The 14,150-nt window shown below is 33.5% G+C and overlaps 1 long non-coding RNA gene across 2 annotated transcripts; it reads left to right on the forward strand.

The window, feature by feature from the left end:
• Positions 1 to 11,119: 11,119 nt before the first annotated feature.
• LOC117689424 (uncharacterized) lies at positions 11,120 to 13,768 on the forward strand. 2 transcript variants are annotated; one of them, XR_010712248.1, is made up of 3 exons: positions 11,120 to 11,301; positions 12,307 to 12,594; positions 13,314 to 13,768. It is a non-coding gene; the product is annotated as an uncharacterized lncRNA (long non-coding RNA). The 2 variants fall into 2 exon arrangements; XR_010712247.1 differs by having other exon boundaries at positions 11,120 to 12,594.
• Positions 13,769 to 14,150: the final 382 nt, after the last annotated feature.

The raw sequence follows: 14,150 nt of genomic DNA on the forward strand, positions 1-14,150 counted from the left end.
AAAGTTTTGGCAGAGAGAGAGAGAGAGAGAGAGAGAGAGAGAGAGAGAGATTTCTAAATAACTTTTCAGATCTGACGAAATTTTAAGAGTAGCTGCGGAATCTCAGAGGGTTGTTTTAAGTGCGACGCTCTTCCCTACACGATTGGACAACGTGTGTTGGAAATGTCCACAGCTGTCCGGCTTGTGATTAAGACTTCTTTCAGTGAGGAGAAACTGGCTGAGCACTGCTTCAACACCAATCAAAATTGTAAAGAAAAGCAGTGTAAAAAATATATTATAAAGGATTTCATACTTGTACCAGGTATTGATTATAATTAGGACCTATTTTTGTTTTTCATTTTTATTATTTTCGACAGCTTCATTAGCGGTGTTGTTAAAACGGAAAGTGATATTAAATTAATAATGCTACACTGTTAGAATTCTAGCAAATCTTAATGATGCGTGTATGTAAGGTTTTGGACTTTCAGTTCTCATAAGTCCACTTAAAAGGTGCTTAAAATTCAAATAAACGACACATCTTATATGTTATTCTTCTAAAAATAAAGACAATGAAGTTTTAAAATAAGATTCATCTTGTCAAGTTGAACTATAATATAAGTTTTCATTGGCTTTTCAGGTATCTGTTCAGAAAAGAAGTTACAGATAGCAAATAATGGTCGAGTCGTCACTTTTGACTTCCTGAATGTGTTTCAAGAGCCTAAAATGGGGTTTTCAAGTTCAACAATTATACCTTAATATTTATCGCTTTATCTTTGTATAACCAACAATATCAATAAACCTAATCAAATTCAATTATCAGATTTTATGCCATTTTTAATTTCACAATGGTTGTTTCTTTAAGAAAGTAAACATTACATCTTCATGTAAAGTTTTATAGTATGTTATACTTCACGCGCTGAAAGTTTTAACAACTTCGTGTATGACCGTTTGCTTGTACAAAAAACCCTGTGGTTTTTTTTTTTGCTGAAAGTCATGAAATTTTTTTTTTAATTAAAAAAAGGGGGCAAAAGGGCTCTCGAAAAGCCCTTCCTTTTGGTTGAAGATCTTTTTGTTGAAGACAAAAAGGTCTAGTTTATAAATTTTTTGTCGCTGTCGATGTTGTACAGTATCATTTTGAAAAATGTTCCTACCAAAATCATTGATTTTTTTTTTAGTAAGTTTAACATAATTTCAGTTATTAATCCAAGTAACATTTATTCAAATTTTCGATTTCGATCCACCTCGAAATCCCTTGGCTAGCGAAGATGCAATTTACTCATAATTACTTTTTTTCTCCAGATCACCAAAAAATGCTTGTAAAGTATACAGATTTTCATGTATTTTCATTTATTGTCCATTGAATTGCATCAGCAACAACTCGAACATGTCCCTCTTCATTTTTTGAATGAATACTCCAAAGTTTTGATATGCAGACAATTATATCAGAAGCAATATTTACGTACACAATTTACGAACTGCTTATTGCTCTAGAGTGGGCGTTCGGCGATGACTGCGATTCAATTAAAAAAAACCCACCAAAAAACCATTACACCTATAGTGTTTCAAGCAGCCCCTGTAAAGGAGAGTGCGGAGAGTTTGTGCTGGAAAGCTTCAACAGGAAGGGTAAACGGCTGCTTCCTTCGCGTCTACCAGATGACCAAGGATGAATCAGGACATGCCAAAACGTGAAATTAATGACAAATGTAAAAATAGAACATAGATACAATGTATAGTTTATCATAACATTTAATAACTTATGATAACGACAAATTCATTTTCAGATGTGTTACCAATATGAAGTTAATAAAGAAAACGTATAAACAACAACAAACAAACAAAACATTGTTCATCAACAACATGCACCCAATCGTTTTTAGCGGTTAGCGTGAATTAAACTCCTTATTTCATGTAACCAAAACTATTACGCAACCCGGAAGCTTCGTCAATGCGGCGCCTATGATGAATCAAAGCTAAGAGAGCACTGAAAGTCGATCTGCATTAAATGTAATTGTACACTTTTTAAAATCAAAAATAACACATTCCCATTTTCATTTCATAAAAAACCCTACAATTTATTATGACATCAAAGAAACTGACCAATAGTTTGAATGAAAAATCATTTCCAAGAAAAAGGTGTTTGTGATAGTAGGTAATTGTTTCTAACGAAAACACCATCTTCTGCTCTGTTAGCATTTAAGTTAGATTTGAAATGAAAATATTTTTAGGGAAAATAATTTGGGAATATAATCAACCAATCTGTCATCACAAGTTCAATAAACTAATAGCCCTTCCTAAAGTTTTTAACAATTTGATACAATTGCCCGTGTACAGTGCGAATTAATATGAATCGCGAATCTCATGATTTGGTGTATACGTAACACTCGACCCCATTTTTAAATGAAAATTAAGTACATGTACTTAGTAATCACTAGCTTTTATTTTTTAAAATTAAATATAGATCTAGGGTTAATACAAGAAAAAAACATGTGACCCAATACTCAACACAATGTGGGTAATAACTTGAAATTTACCTCTTGGTAATGTATCGTCATACCAAGAATTATTTTTAGAAAACAAATGCACCGCTTCACAGGAAGGAGAATATAATAGCTAGTCATATCTTAAAATGTGGATTTTTCAGTATCTGAAACATATATAATCAGTATTTGCAAATACATGAAAAATGACAATAACAAACTGTCAACCATCTCAAAAATCCATAAAAGGAAATATAAATTCAAAGCAGAACAACACAGACCTCTAAAAAGATAGAGATAATTATGGTCTAACAATTAGTATGAAAAACGTCAGTCAGCATGCTACTCAGTGGAAAATTGTATTTGCTGACAAGGTCGTTTTATCTACCATGGAACTTACGAAAAGATGACTTCAAACGAGACTTTTGACAGTCCTGTTTTATCAATTTGTTTGTCAGTAGCTTGCCTCGCCTTAGAAACTGTTCATACGAAGAGCATGCCCTTGTGTATCGAATTAAGTGAGAGACAAAAACACAATATGCAGGTGATGAAGGTATATTGCTACATAAGTAAGGAAAGTTGACAACAGAAAAATAGAAGTCATCGCGTTTATCATAAATAATTGTTGTTATATTACCATCAATGTCCATTTCCAGTAAAATATCCAAATATGAAACAGATGACGCAGACTCTGTGGTATCTTTTATTTCAAGTTCATTGGGATACATCGAGTCGACGTAAGTATAGAAATAACAATTGTTAATACGTCGTCGACATACCATTGTAGGCCACAGCGAGTGATTTATTTTTTTTACGTACAAGTTTTTAAATAAATTCTGCTTCATAAGAATACAAAAATAAGTCTGCTAACAATGGGGCACAATTGGTACCCATGGGAATTCCAACAGATTGTTTGAAGACCCGGTTTCAAAAATCTACATAAATGTCTATCAGAAACTCGATCATCTTTTTAATGTTAACTTGTGTGTGCAAGAATGGATTTTAACAAAATAATTTTCTAGATTTCCAATGACAAAAATGACAAGGTATGCATTTTTACGATCTCCATTTTTATTGAAGAAACAACTGTCTACGATATCAAAAAGCCTAGATTTTAATTTGTCATGGGGGAATGGTTGTATAAAACGTTGAAAAATAGTACGTTTAAGTGTTATTGACTTTGGTCAGATTTTGGAACCTCAAAGTTTCTAATAATTCTTTAGGATTTTTTAGTATCCTTATCTGATTCACACCGCTTCTGGAGTATGTTGTTGTACAGTACTCTCTAAGTTTCTCCTTCACTACTTAAGCATTAAGGAATAACTAGATGCTGTCATTAGACAGTAATACCCGCACCAAGTGTTTGCCCCTAAATAACACTGTTTTGTACCAGTTTAATTAAAAATGAAGGCCACATGCAAGCTTCTGTAATACATTTAAAAATTATAATTTTCATAACTGAAGGATGAGATCCCTTCCCATATGATAATACACATGAGCAGCACTTTATGTGCAATTTGGGGTTGAACTGTTTACCGTGAATTTTCAGTTAATCAATAATCTTAACATTTCATGTCACAGAAAGTATAATGGTCTATATAATTATTACAAACAAAATTAAAAATCAAATTATGCCCCCTCCCCATGGCGGTTGCCGGTTTTAGATTTGCTTCTGTGTGCCTACATGTACATCATCGTGTGCACAGATTTAGAGAAGGGGTTGGAGTAAGGGGTCGAGACCCCCCCCCCCCCCCCATCCCCCCATGAAAATTCATTTATATCAATAGTAAAATTACCAAAAATACACCTTGAACCCCAGTGCTCTTACAGACATGTAAACGCTCTAACCCATTGCGCTTCAATGTTAGGTAACATTATTTTGGGGGTAAATATTTTATTAATATCTATACTTTATTGTTTATCTCAATTAAGGAAGTATACATCACAATATGCAGGTGTCCTGCACCACCTTAAAGCTGTTATTTACCTAATAAAATAGTGCAAGGGGTTTTGAAGAATAGGTCATAAAAAATACATGCATGTTACAAATAACTGATCTTCGTCTGAAGTTACGTACACAACCCAGGTCTGCAGGTCTCTTTAGCGGGTACTAGTTTTACCCAGCTCTTCGATTAGATGGTTTCATGTACCGGTATGTGTTTTCCCATATGCAGAAAAGGATTAGTTAAGATCAGCTAAAGGAATTCATTATTGTGCTTTAATTGGATTAATTATCATTATGATGTTGACCAATATAGGTATGTATAATACATGTAGTAGCAGTAGCACAATATAATGAGATGCCAGCACACATAAGTTTTACTTTCACTTTCTAAATGTGATCTCCCTTTGACAGCATACTGCATCATCATCTTTTAATATTTAAATAAGCTTATCATTGTTACCTATCCTATCGCATTTGTAAAGTTTCTGTCATTTTAATTGCAAAAGTTATTTTTTTTATTTGTCAGACTTACACTATTTAGTTGACCCCATATTGACCCTGTATAAACAATTTCGTATTAAATTTGTGTATTACATGTAAGTAAGTGTAGACACTTATCATTTTTATATGAGTTATAATAGGAAGGAAGGAGTATTTCTTTCCTAATGTATTATAATGCATCAAATACAATGTAGGTCATGACCTTATGGGACTGTTCGATCTGACCCCACGAAACAGGAAAATACAAAATATCTTCTAATGTCATTATGATGCATCATATGGTGTAAAGTACATTAATGACCCCCAGGTGTTGTCTTTAACCCCCCTCCCCCTTTATGAAAAAGGAAATGATGATACACTGTATATTTTGTTAACTTCTGAGATTTGAGATCCTCATCCCTAAACCATATAATTTATTCTTGCTCTTTGTGTCATTACCCATCAAATTGTATATATATAGGTTATGCCCCCACTCTGACATTCTAGAACTAGAAATAATAAAGTATTTTATCTTATTCATATGTAGTGTTTGATCCATGTAGGTAATTCCTAGCCTAATGATGACACTGCTTTGTTTCGGAGACTTTACAATTGCCCAAAATAGGCGAATACACATGCATATAACATTTTGTTTATTAATCTTAAAAATTGAATTAAGCAATTTCCAAAATCCCAAGGTAGAAATATGATCATATCTCAATAGATCATTTGTCAAGTATGCAAGGTGTAATGTAATTTTTTTTAAGAATAACATTTTTTACCAGTTTATAAAAGTTTTTGGACACCCAAATTATATTTTGATTTTTATAGATCATTCGACAATTAAGGGGGGGGGGGGGGAGAACAGTTTATATTTGAGTTTGTTTCGGGGTGGGGGTTCCAAGTCATCCCGATATATTAGACAATTTTTTAATGTAATTTAAAATAAAACTATACGCCATACTACAGTCATGAACATGAATAGTATAGAACAAAACACAAACTAATACATGTATATATACATAGGAAGTACATGTATTACAAAACATAGATGATTGATCTATATCTGGGTTCTTAAATTAAATCATATATCATGTACATATTATATTATTGTCTCTTTGTTCAAGGCATTTCAGATGGTATGTAGGTCATGATCCCAAGTGCCCTTCCTGAAATTATCAAATATCATAAAAACCATTGAGATCCCCACCTTAATCCAAAGATATTATTACTCCTTAGGTCATGGAGCATCAAATCATTATGGCATGTAAGTCATGACCCTAAGGGGTCAGGATTATCCTGACCCCCTTACAATCAGAAATTGTCAATTATCTTTAGATTATTGATGTTTGATGATCCCATCTCTATTTAATTTTTATTATTAAGTTTCCCAAATGAAATTTTGAGATTTATTGTTTTTTACGGTTCTTAATACATTTATTATTATTCTTCGTCTTCTTCTTTCCCGCTTTGAACTTGTTTCTCAGAGTGGCTGAACAGAATTGTACAAAACTCTAGGATATGATAGGCCTGCATATCTAGTTGTGCATCCTGGTTTGATTTTTCTCATTTTGGGTTAGACAACCACTTTTCAGGGGGGGGGGGTCAAAACGGTGTGGGGTCTAACATTAAACCTTGTAGGAAGAATAGTAGACTCTATTGTAAATGATACCTTGAAAACGGACAAAGATAATAATATATGGTTTTCATAATCATATATTGACTGTTACTGGCAATATATAGGGTTTATTTGATCTGACCCCTGGGGTCACCCCCACCCCCCAGGAATTTGAAATTACCATATATCTCAGAAACTGTTATAATCATGACCCCTAAATCATATATATTCATGGTTCTGATGTCAAGGAGCATCAAATGTTATGTAGGTCATGGGCTCTGTGGGTGGTCCTGACCCCCTCGAACAGCAAGTCCCTTAATATCTTCAAAACAGTTGAGATCCCCACCCTTAAACCATATATATTCTTGTTCCCTGTGTCAAGGGGCATCAAACAGTATGTAGGTCATGGGCCCCAGGGGTGGTCGTGACCCCAATCGAACATGAAGTGCACGAATATCTTGAAAACGGTTGAGATCCCCACCCCTTAACTATATATATTCTTGATCCTTAATTAAAGGGTATCAAAAGGTATGTAGGTAATGGGCCTCGGTTAAATTTAATATTTCAAAACCGTACTGCACATGTGTAGAACAGTCCCTATCATATCCCAAAATATGATGTGTCTATCCATTAAATCATAAGAGGAGCTCTTGGATCTATGTTTTTTTTTTAGTGATAAACGTCAATTTTCCGCTACTTTTTGACTCCCTGGATGAAATTTAAATTTTTAAAACCTTACTGCACATCTATAGGACAGTCCCTATCATATCCAAAATATGATGTGTCTATCCATTAAATCATAAGAGGAGTTCTAGGATCTATGTTTTTTTAGTGATAAACGTCAATTTTCTGCTACTTTTTGACTCCCTGGATGAAATTTATATTTTTAAAACCTTACTGCACATCTATAGGACAGTCCCTATCATATCCCAAAATATGATGTGTCTATCCATTAAATCATAAGAGGAGTTCTAGGATCTATGTATTTTTTTAGTGATAAACGTCAATTTTCTGCTACTTTTTGACTCCCTGGATGAAATTTAAATTTTTAAAACCTTATTGCACATCTATAGGACAGCCTCAATTATATCCCAAGAGATAACAGAGCTACTCCAAAAGTTGTAAGAGGAGTTCTGGGAACCATACTTTTTTTTGCAAAAAAACGTCATTTTTTGTTGCCCACTGATCCCCTTAAAAAAAAAAATCTGGAACCTGATCACACTTCAATATGACACCCCCAATCATATTCTAAAAGATCATTTGGCTACTGATAAAAAAAATGCGTTTTTGAAACCAGTTTTTTTGTAAAAAATAGTCATTTTTCAGCTATTAAATGACACCCACGACAAAATTGAAAATTCCGAAACCTTATTGCGCATCTATAGGATACCCTAAAACATATTCCAAGATATGATTTGTCTACTGTTGAAAATGTAGGAGGAGTTCGAGGAAGAGGGTTTTTTTTGTGTAAAAACGTCATTCATTTTTTACCAATTATTTTACCCCCAGGACTAACAGAGAATATTTGAAACCTTTTTACAAAACAACATGATACCCCAAATCAAACTCCAAGAGTTCAGTTTGCTGGTTTATAAGATGTAAGAGCAGTTTGAGAAAATAAAACGTGACAGATGGACGGACGGACGGAACAGGGTAACAACAATATACCCAAACTTTCTTTAGAAAGTGCGGGTATAACAAGAGAGGTTTGGTAGAACATTTACTGGAACCTGCTATATATCTATGTAAGGATTTTTGTGAAGCTTTGGAATAACAAATAAGGTAAATCAATTTCATTTTCTTTATTGGCGATATTAAAGATATACAAAACAGATTTATGATTTTGAAGTATTTCCTGCTTGGAAAGGCTGCTATGCATGGCTATTGGTGTAAGTAGGATTACCATGAGTAGAATTGAAACCTTGTTCTTTGAAAATGCAATTTATATAATGTGCCCTACAAAGAAAGACATTGTTGTTACCTGCCCTACCAGCAGGGACCATTACTAGCTGCAGGACTGTAGCTCCCGGTCTGAAAAAATTCGGATGGACGTCCTGGGAGTTACGTACAGTGCCTACCATTGTCAAAATCTGCAATTTACGGCGCACCAAAAATTGCGCTAGTTTTGGACCTATTAACCTTATTTTCACACAAATTCTGTAAAAATAATTAGTACCATTAAATTCTTCAGCCAATATACTACTGATATCGTCACTTTACTTGCCTCAGACTTTCTCTTAAACATGATAACCGACCTCGGAAAATGAAGTATGTTAATTTACGTCGAGATCGAAAGTCGCCATTTTTAAATGTAAACAAACTTGCACCACTTTAATTTACAGGTCTGGTGATTGTGTTTAAAAGAATATCAGAGGAAAGTGAAGTAACGATATCTGTAGTACAATGTTCGAGGAGGTTTTTGGGATCAACTATTTGGTAAATGAGATTAATCAGTCCAAAACTAGCGCATTTTTAGTGCGCAGTAAATTGCAGTTTTTTACTATGGGAGGCACGGTAGCTCCCAGGTCGTCCATCCGAATTCTCTTTAGACCGGGAGCTACAGTACTAGTCCTGCGGCTAGGACCAATACATACTGATCGCGCAATCTTTCTAGTTTTTTTCTTCTCACTTGTTTTATTAAAAACAAAAGGATAGATGGTTTTCATTTGGCCTCTCAGTCGTTTAATGCGAGATTTAAATATACATCTTTTGCTTTTAATTCACTCCGACAATGTATCAAGGTCTTCTATTTCAGATTTTGTCCATCGCTTGGCGTAATCTTCAACAGAATTCATGAAATGTATAAAATTACGACGCCATGTGAAGGATCTGGGCTCCCTAAATTTTGGTCCTTTCATAATAAGTGATCTTAGGTCTTCGTTGTTAACTAAATTAACATCACCAGTAATGACGTGTCCGGGAGGACTAAAGTTGTAGGGTGAAGAAGAAAAAGAACACGTTGAAGGATTATCTTTCAGATGTTCGATTTTAAGGTCTTGTAGAGTTTGTTTATGATTGAAGAGTTTGGAAGCAAGACAACACCTGAAGTCACGGACATTTTTTTTTATTAATCTACACCACACCTCGCTAGATTTTCCAACATTGTATATTATATAGTGAAGAGCTGTCCATGTGACAGAAAACTGGGGTTTCTTTTATGTTAACTGTATCCACAATCCATGACAATCCTTAATTGATAAACACTACCAATCCAGAGAAATGGAGTGTCCTATGTGCAATATTATGCAAGAAAATGATGATAAAGTTCAACAGCCGGTATTTTTTTCTATAAATTATCAGAAATTAAAATCAAAGTAATACACACACCTCTGCTATATGTACAACTGATCTGCAAAACATTCATTTCCTATCCTGAAAACTGTATTAGGAGTTCTCCGTAAAGTAGGGGTACGCTAAATGCAATATTTTGTCAAAAAATAACTAAGTTCAACAGCTAGTATTTTTTCATAAATTATCAGAAATCAGAATCCTAGAAAAATCTCTGATATGTGTACAATTGATCTGCAGAACAAAAACTTCCTATCTTGAACGGGTAACCTATAAGCAATAAGAAATACGGCTTCTTTTATGTAAAAACATGTATTTTAAAATGAAGCTTCCTAGGACTTTGTTCCTACTGCCTTAGTTTTTTGAATTTTGAAGTAATATTGCAAAATGTTAGCACAAGTTTATTGAGAAAGGCTAAATTTTAGGTGGAGTGATGACCATCAAGTGACCTTTGAAAGACCAAAAAGTGTCCTTATAACCTCCCGTTTTAGCTTGCCCCTCAAATGAATGTAATTTTTAGGCGGAAGCGCCTATTGCAATTGCTTTCATGACCTTCTACGTCATAGGTCAAATTCCTGCCCTTTTTCATGGTAAACTATCGGATGTTATTTAAACTAAGGGCACATAACTCTATACCCCCCCCCCCCACTGTTCAACCCCCGTTTAAACATCGTTTCTGATAATAGCACTGTGGCGTGTGTGGTATGTCTCTAAATTTTTACTTCATCGTTTTTAATTATCCATTGAAAATGCCTAAAGCAAAGATAGCAAGTGGTAGATTTACGTTTTTGATAGTACAGGAACGAACGATAACTCTTGCGATGGTATGCGACATAAACAAAGGATAAGCACGGAGTCTGATGCCTGTAGATGAAATTCCGAGGGAAAAATAGTTCAATTTGAAATTGCGCGTTTATGAGTACAGAAGGAAAAATTGATAGGGAAACAGGTAATGAATGCTTTTTAAAAAAAACAAGGGTGTGTATAAATCAGGCACGTAGCATCAGGGGGGGCTGGCCCCCTCCCCCCCCCCCCCCCCCCCCCACTTTTTCTCGCAGCAGCAAATTTTTTAAAATTATAATGGAGTTGGCCCCCCCACTTTTTTGGAAGTTAGTAAGAAATTGGTATGAAAATTAGGAAATGAGTAGTGAAATTGAAGTTAGTAGGGAAGAATTTTTTTGTTTGAGCTGAGTCTACCCCCCCCCCTACCCCACGGATTAGGATTTTGAAGATTTTTGGAAAACTTTAAATTTCCCTTTTTTTGCTTGTCAAGATTTTTTGGATGGGTCTGGCCCCCCCCCCCCCCACTTTCAAAAACGATGCTACGTGCCTGTAAATCTATTTAAAAAAGATTATTAGAATGATACAATGCCTATAAATTATTTGTAAACATATAAACGTTTCGCGTAGTAATCTCAGACAATAGTGCATTAATACGTTATGCAGTGTAAGATTTTTGTCAACAAACCCACGTTGAGAACAACCGGTGACTGTCCATCTTCGACATACGTAAGGTAAGTTAGGTAATTAATGTGTTATCTCTCATAATTGTATAAACGTTTGCCTCATCATTTTAGATTTTCATGTTACAATAATCTTGATCGAGGAGCTGGTTCATTCATAATCCGAAATTCCTCTGACTCTAATCCTCGCTTGTATATTGTGACGTGCGGAGGAGACATGTCACAATATAAAAGCGGGGGTTAGAATCAGAGAAATCTCAGATAAGTACATACATTTTATGAAAGAATTTATATTGTTTGTGTTAGGCATTCATCGATAATTCTGAAATGTCGGTCTTTTGTTATGAATACTGTACAAGGCGAGGCCTACAGGATATCTTTAAAGATTAAAATTTAGCACAATGGAATCGCATATAAGGGAAGATAACATTTCCTTTTTTTAAACCTTTAATATTTTGTGACATCTATGCAGATCTATATGTTCATATGGTGATTTTATAATTTGTTACGAACTGCACTGTATGATATAGGGTTATTCATTTTGCTTACAAATAATTACAATATTCAGCTTGGTTTAAAAATGACTCGTGAATAATGCAAATGAATTTTCTCTAAAAATATCTCAAATATAGCTTTTAAGTATCATACAAGATACAATTCATTGGTTGATGTAATGAATATTCCAGATAGGCTATTAATTGCAAAGATATTTAACTGAACATTTAAAAAAAATTAATATGATTTATCCTTTTACCTACTGTATTTACTTGTATCTCAGAATAACCTTATCATTACTCTATAATGAAAGTGACTAAAATTTCCTATGGAAATTTCTCTACATCATAATTTATATGATAATTTTGATGACTGCATCTTTTGTTTTTAAATTTTAAAATTTCCAATTCATGAGAACTTGGACTATATACCAGTATATCTTTGATCTACCATGTTCATGATTAATTGCAATTCCAAAAAGACTCAAATATATACCTGACAATGATTATAGATAATAACCTAACATATATCTATTTGTTCTATATGTATATGTTATTTCAGATAAATGTCAAGAAACTGATTAACATTAACTGACAAGAGGAGACAATAAATGAGAGCTCAACATCATTCTTCATCTCTGGTGAAGGGGAGAGTTGCTAAATTTGGATGCACAGCCAAATTCAAGCAAAACAAAGAAAAAGACGGATGCTATCAAAATGCCGTGTTGGCTTCCCAGTTCAGCACTTTTAAAGAGGGACAAACATTGCACGTTTGCAACTTCTAAATGGAAGCAGGGCATCTGAAATATGCTGGAATCCTCATCTTAATGGCCTTAACGCCATTTTCAATGTTAGTAAATACAACTAAATGTAAATACGATATTCCCCGTGGTTTTCTTTTTTAAGTATGAACTAATTATACCCATGCTCGGAAGGAGAGGGGGTATATTGTTTTACCCTTGTGTGTCTGTTTGTTTATAACACAAATTTTGTCGAAGATATCTCAGCAATAATCGCAGATGCTTGAAATTTTAACTCAGTCTTTGTTAAGGTATGCCATTTGGTAGGATTGATTTTTCAAAATATTTGATGTCAACTTCCCGTTACATGTAATGTTAACTATGCTTTTTTGTATACACATCAGAGCAGGGGTATCACTAGTGAGCATTGACTCACAGATATCTTTTTTCATATCTTTAATAATATAGTAAATATTCTTGTACTAAATGCAATTAAAAACTGGAGAATTTTGGAGAGAAAAAAATTAAACTTTCATTTACAGTTCAATCACTATATTTTCCATTACTTGTATGTAATAATCCAAAATAACCTTACAATTATTGATAATTCATATTGTGTGATCTTCTTATATATCTCATCCTTTATTTGCAAAATACATGTATACTTTTGAAAATAAATTTTTTAAGGTAAAAAACATATAAATTCAAAATATTTTATAGATTAATTATTTTTTTAAATCCATGTTTTCTTTATTGGAGGTCAAGTATATTGTAATGAAATATTGCTTGATAACATATCCATTATTCATTTTTCATCAACACATTTTAGAATATCCTGCTGAAAAAGACAGTTTTCATTTGTATAATGGATGCAAGACAACACTAGTGAATTGAAATTGTTGTTACCACAAATGGCACACTCCAGGATAACACCCTTTCCAAAAACACCATTACGGCATGCAGCCATAAAGGGATTCTTTGAAAGTCTATCTTCTGTAATGGTGGAAGTTCTCTTGAAGATTCCATTAGTATTAAAATAAAAACTTAAAAGTTAAAAGTTCAAATGTCTTCAATACTAGAGACCTGTGATTTGACAGTACAACTTGGAGCAATTGTAAAGGACACATAATTTGTACATTATTGAATATCAATATATAGTTATCCATAAATTACTGGGCTTTTACATTGTATTGTAATTCTCAACATTTGCATATATGTTTGATCTTTGTAAAATATGTTTGGTATACAGTACAGTAAGTAAATACATTCTTTCTAAGTTTTAAACATTTGTCAACAAAATATATGAACTGCAATCTGAAGATCAATTAGAGGTCTGCAATTCTCCACATATAAAATGACTTTGAAATCATCCTGTTACTGTTAAACTTGAGAATATATTAAAAAAAACATCAAAATGTCTTTATTGAATACCTTTTTTACAACACATTGTCCAGATATTTTGTGTATTATTCTATGAAGCTGATTTCTCAATGGCTATTGCTTCTCAGGTAAGCAAAGTGACACACATACTACTTGATGCTGTAAAATACTGTAATCAAGTGATGTACAAATGTAACTTCTGCATTTTTGTGAAACATTTTTGTAAAGAATAAAATACTACAGTTTCGGAAGTTCAGTTTACTAAATTATAATTCTATAATATTCT

The sequence above is a fragment of the Magallana gigas genome, chromosome 3, assembly GCF_963853765.1.
Source record: "Magallana gigas chromosome 3, xbMagGiga1.1, whole genome shotgun sequence".
Lineage (NCBI taxonomy): Eukaryota > Metazoa > Mollusca > Bivalvia > Ostreida > Ostreidae > Magallana > Magallana gigas.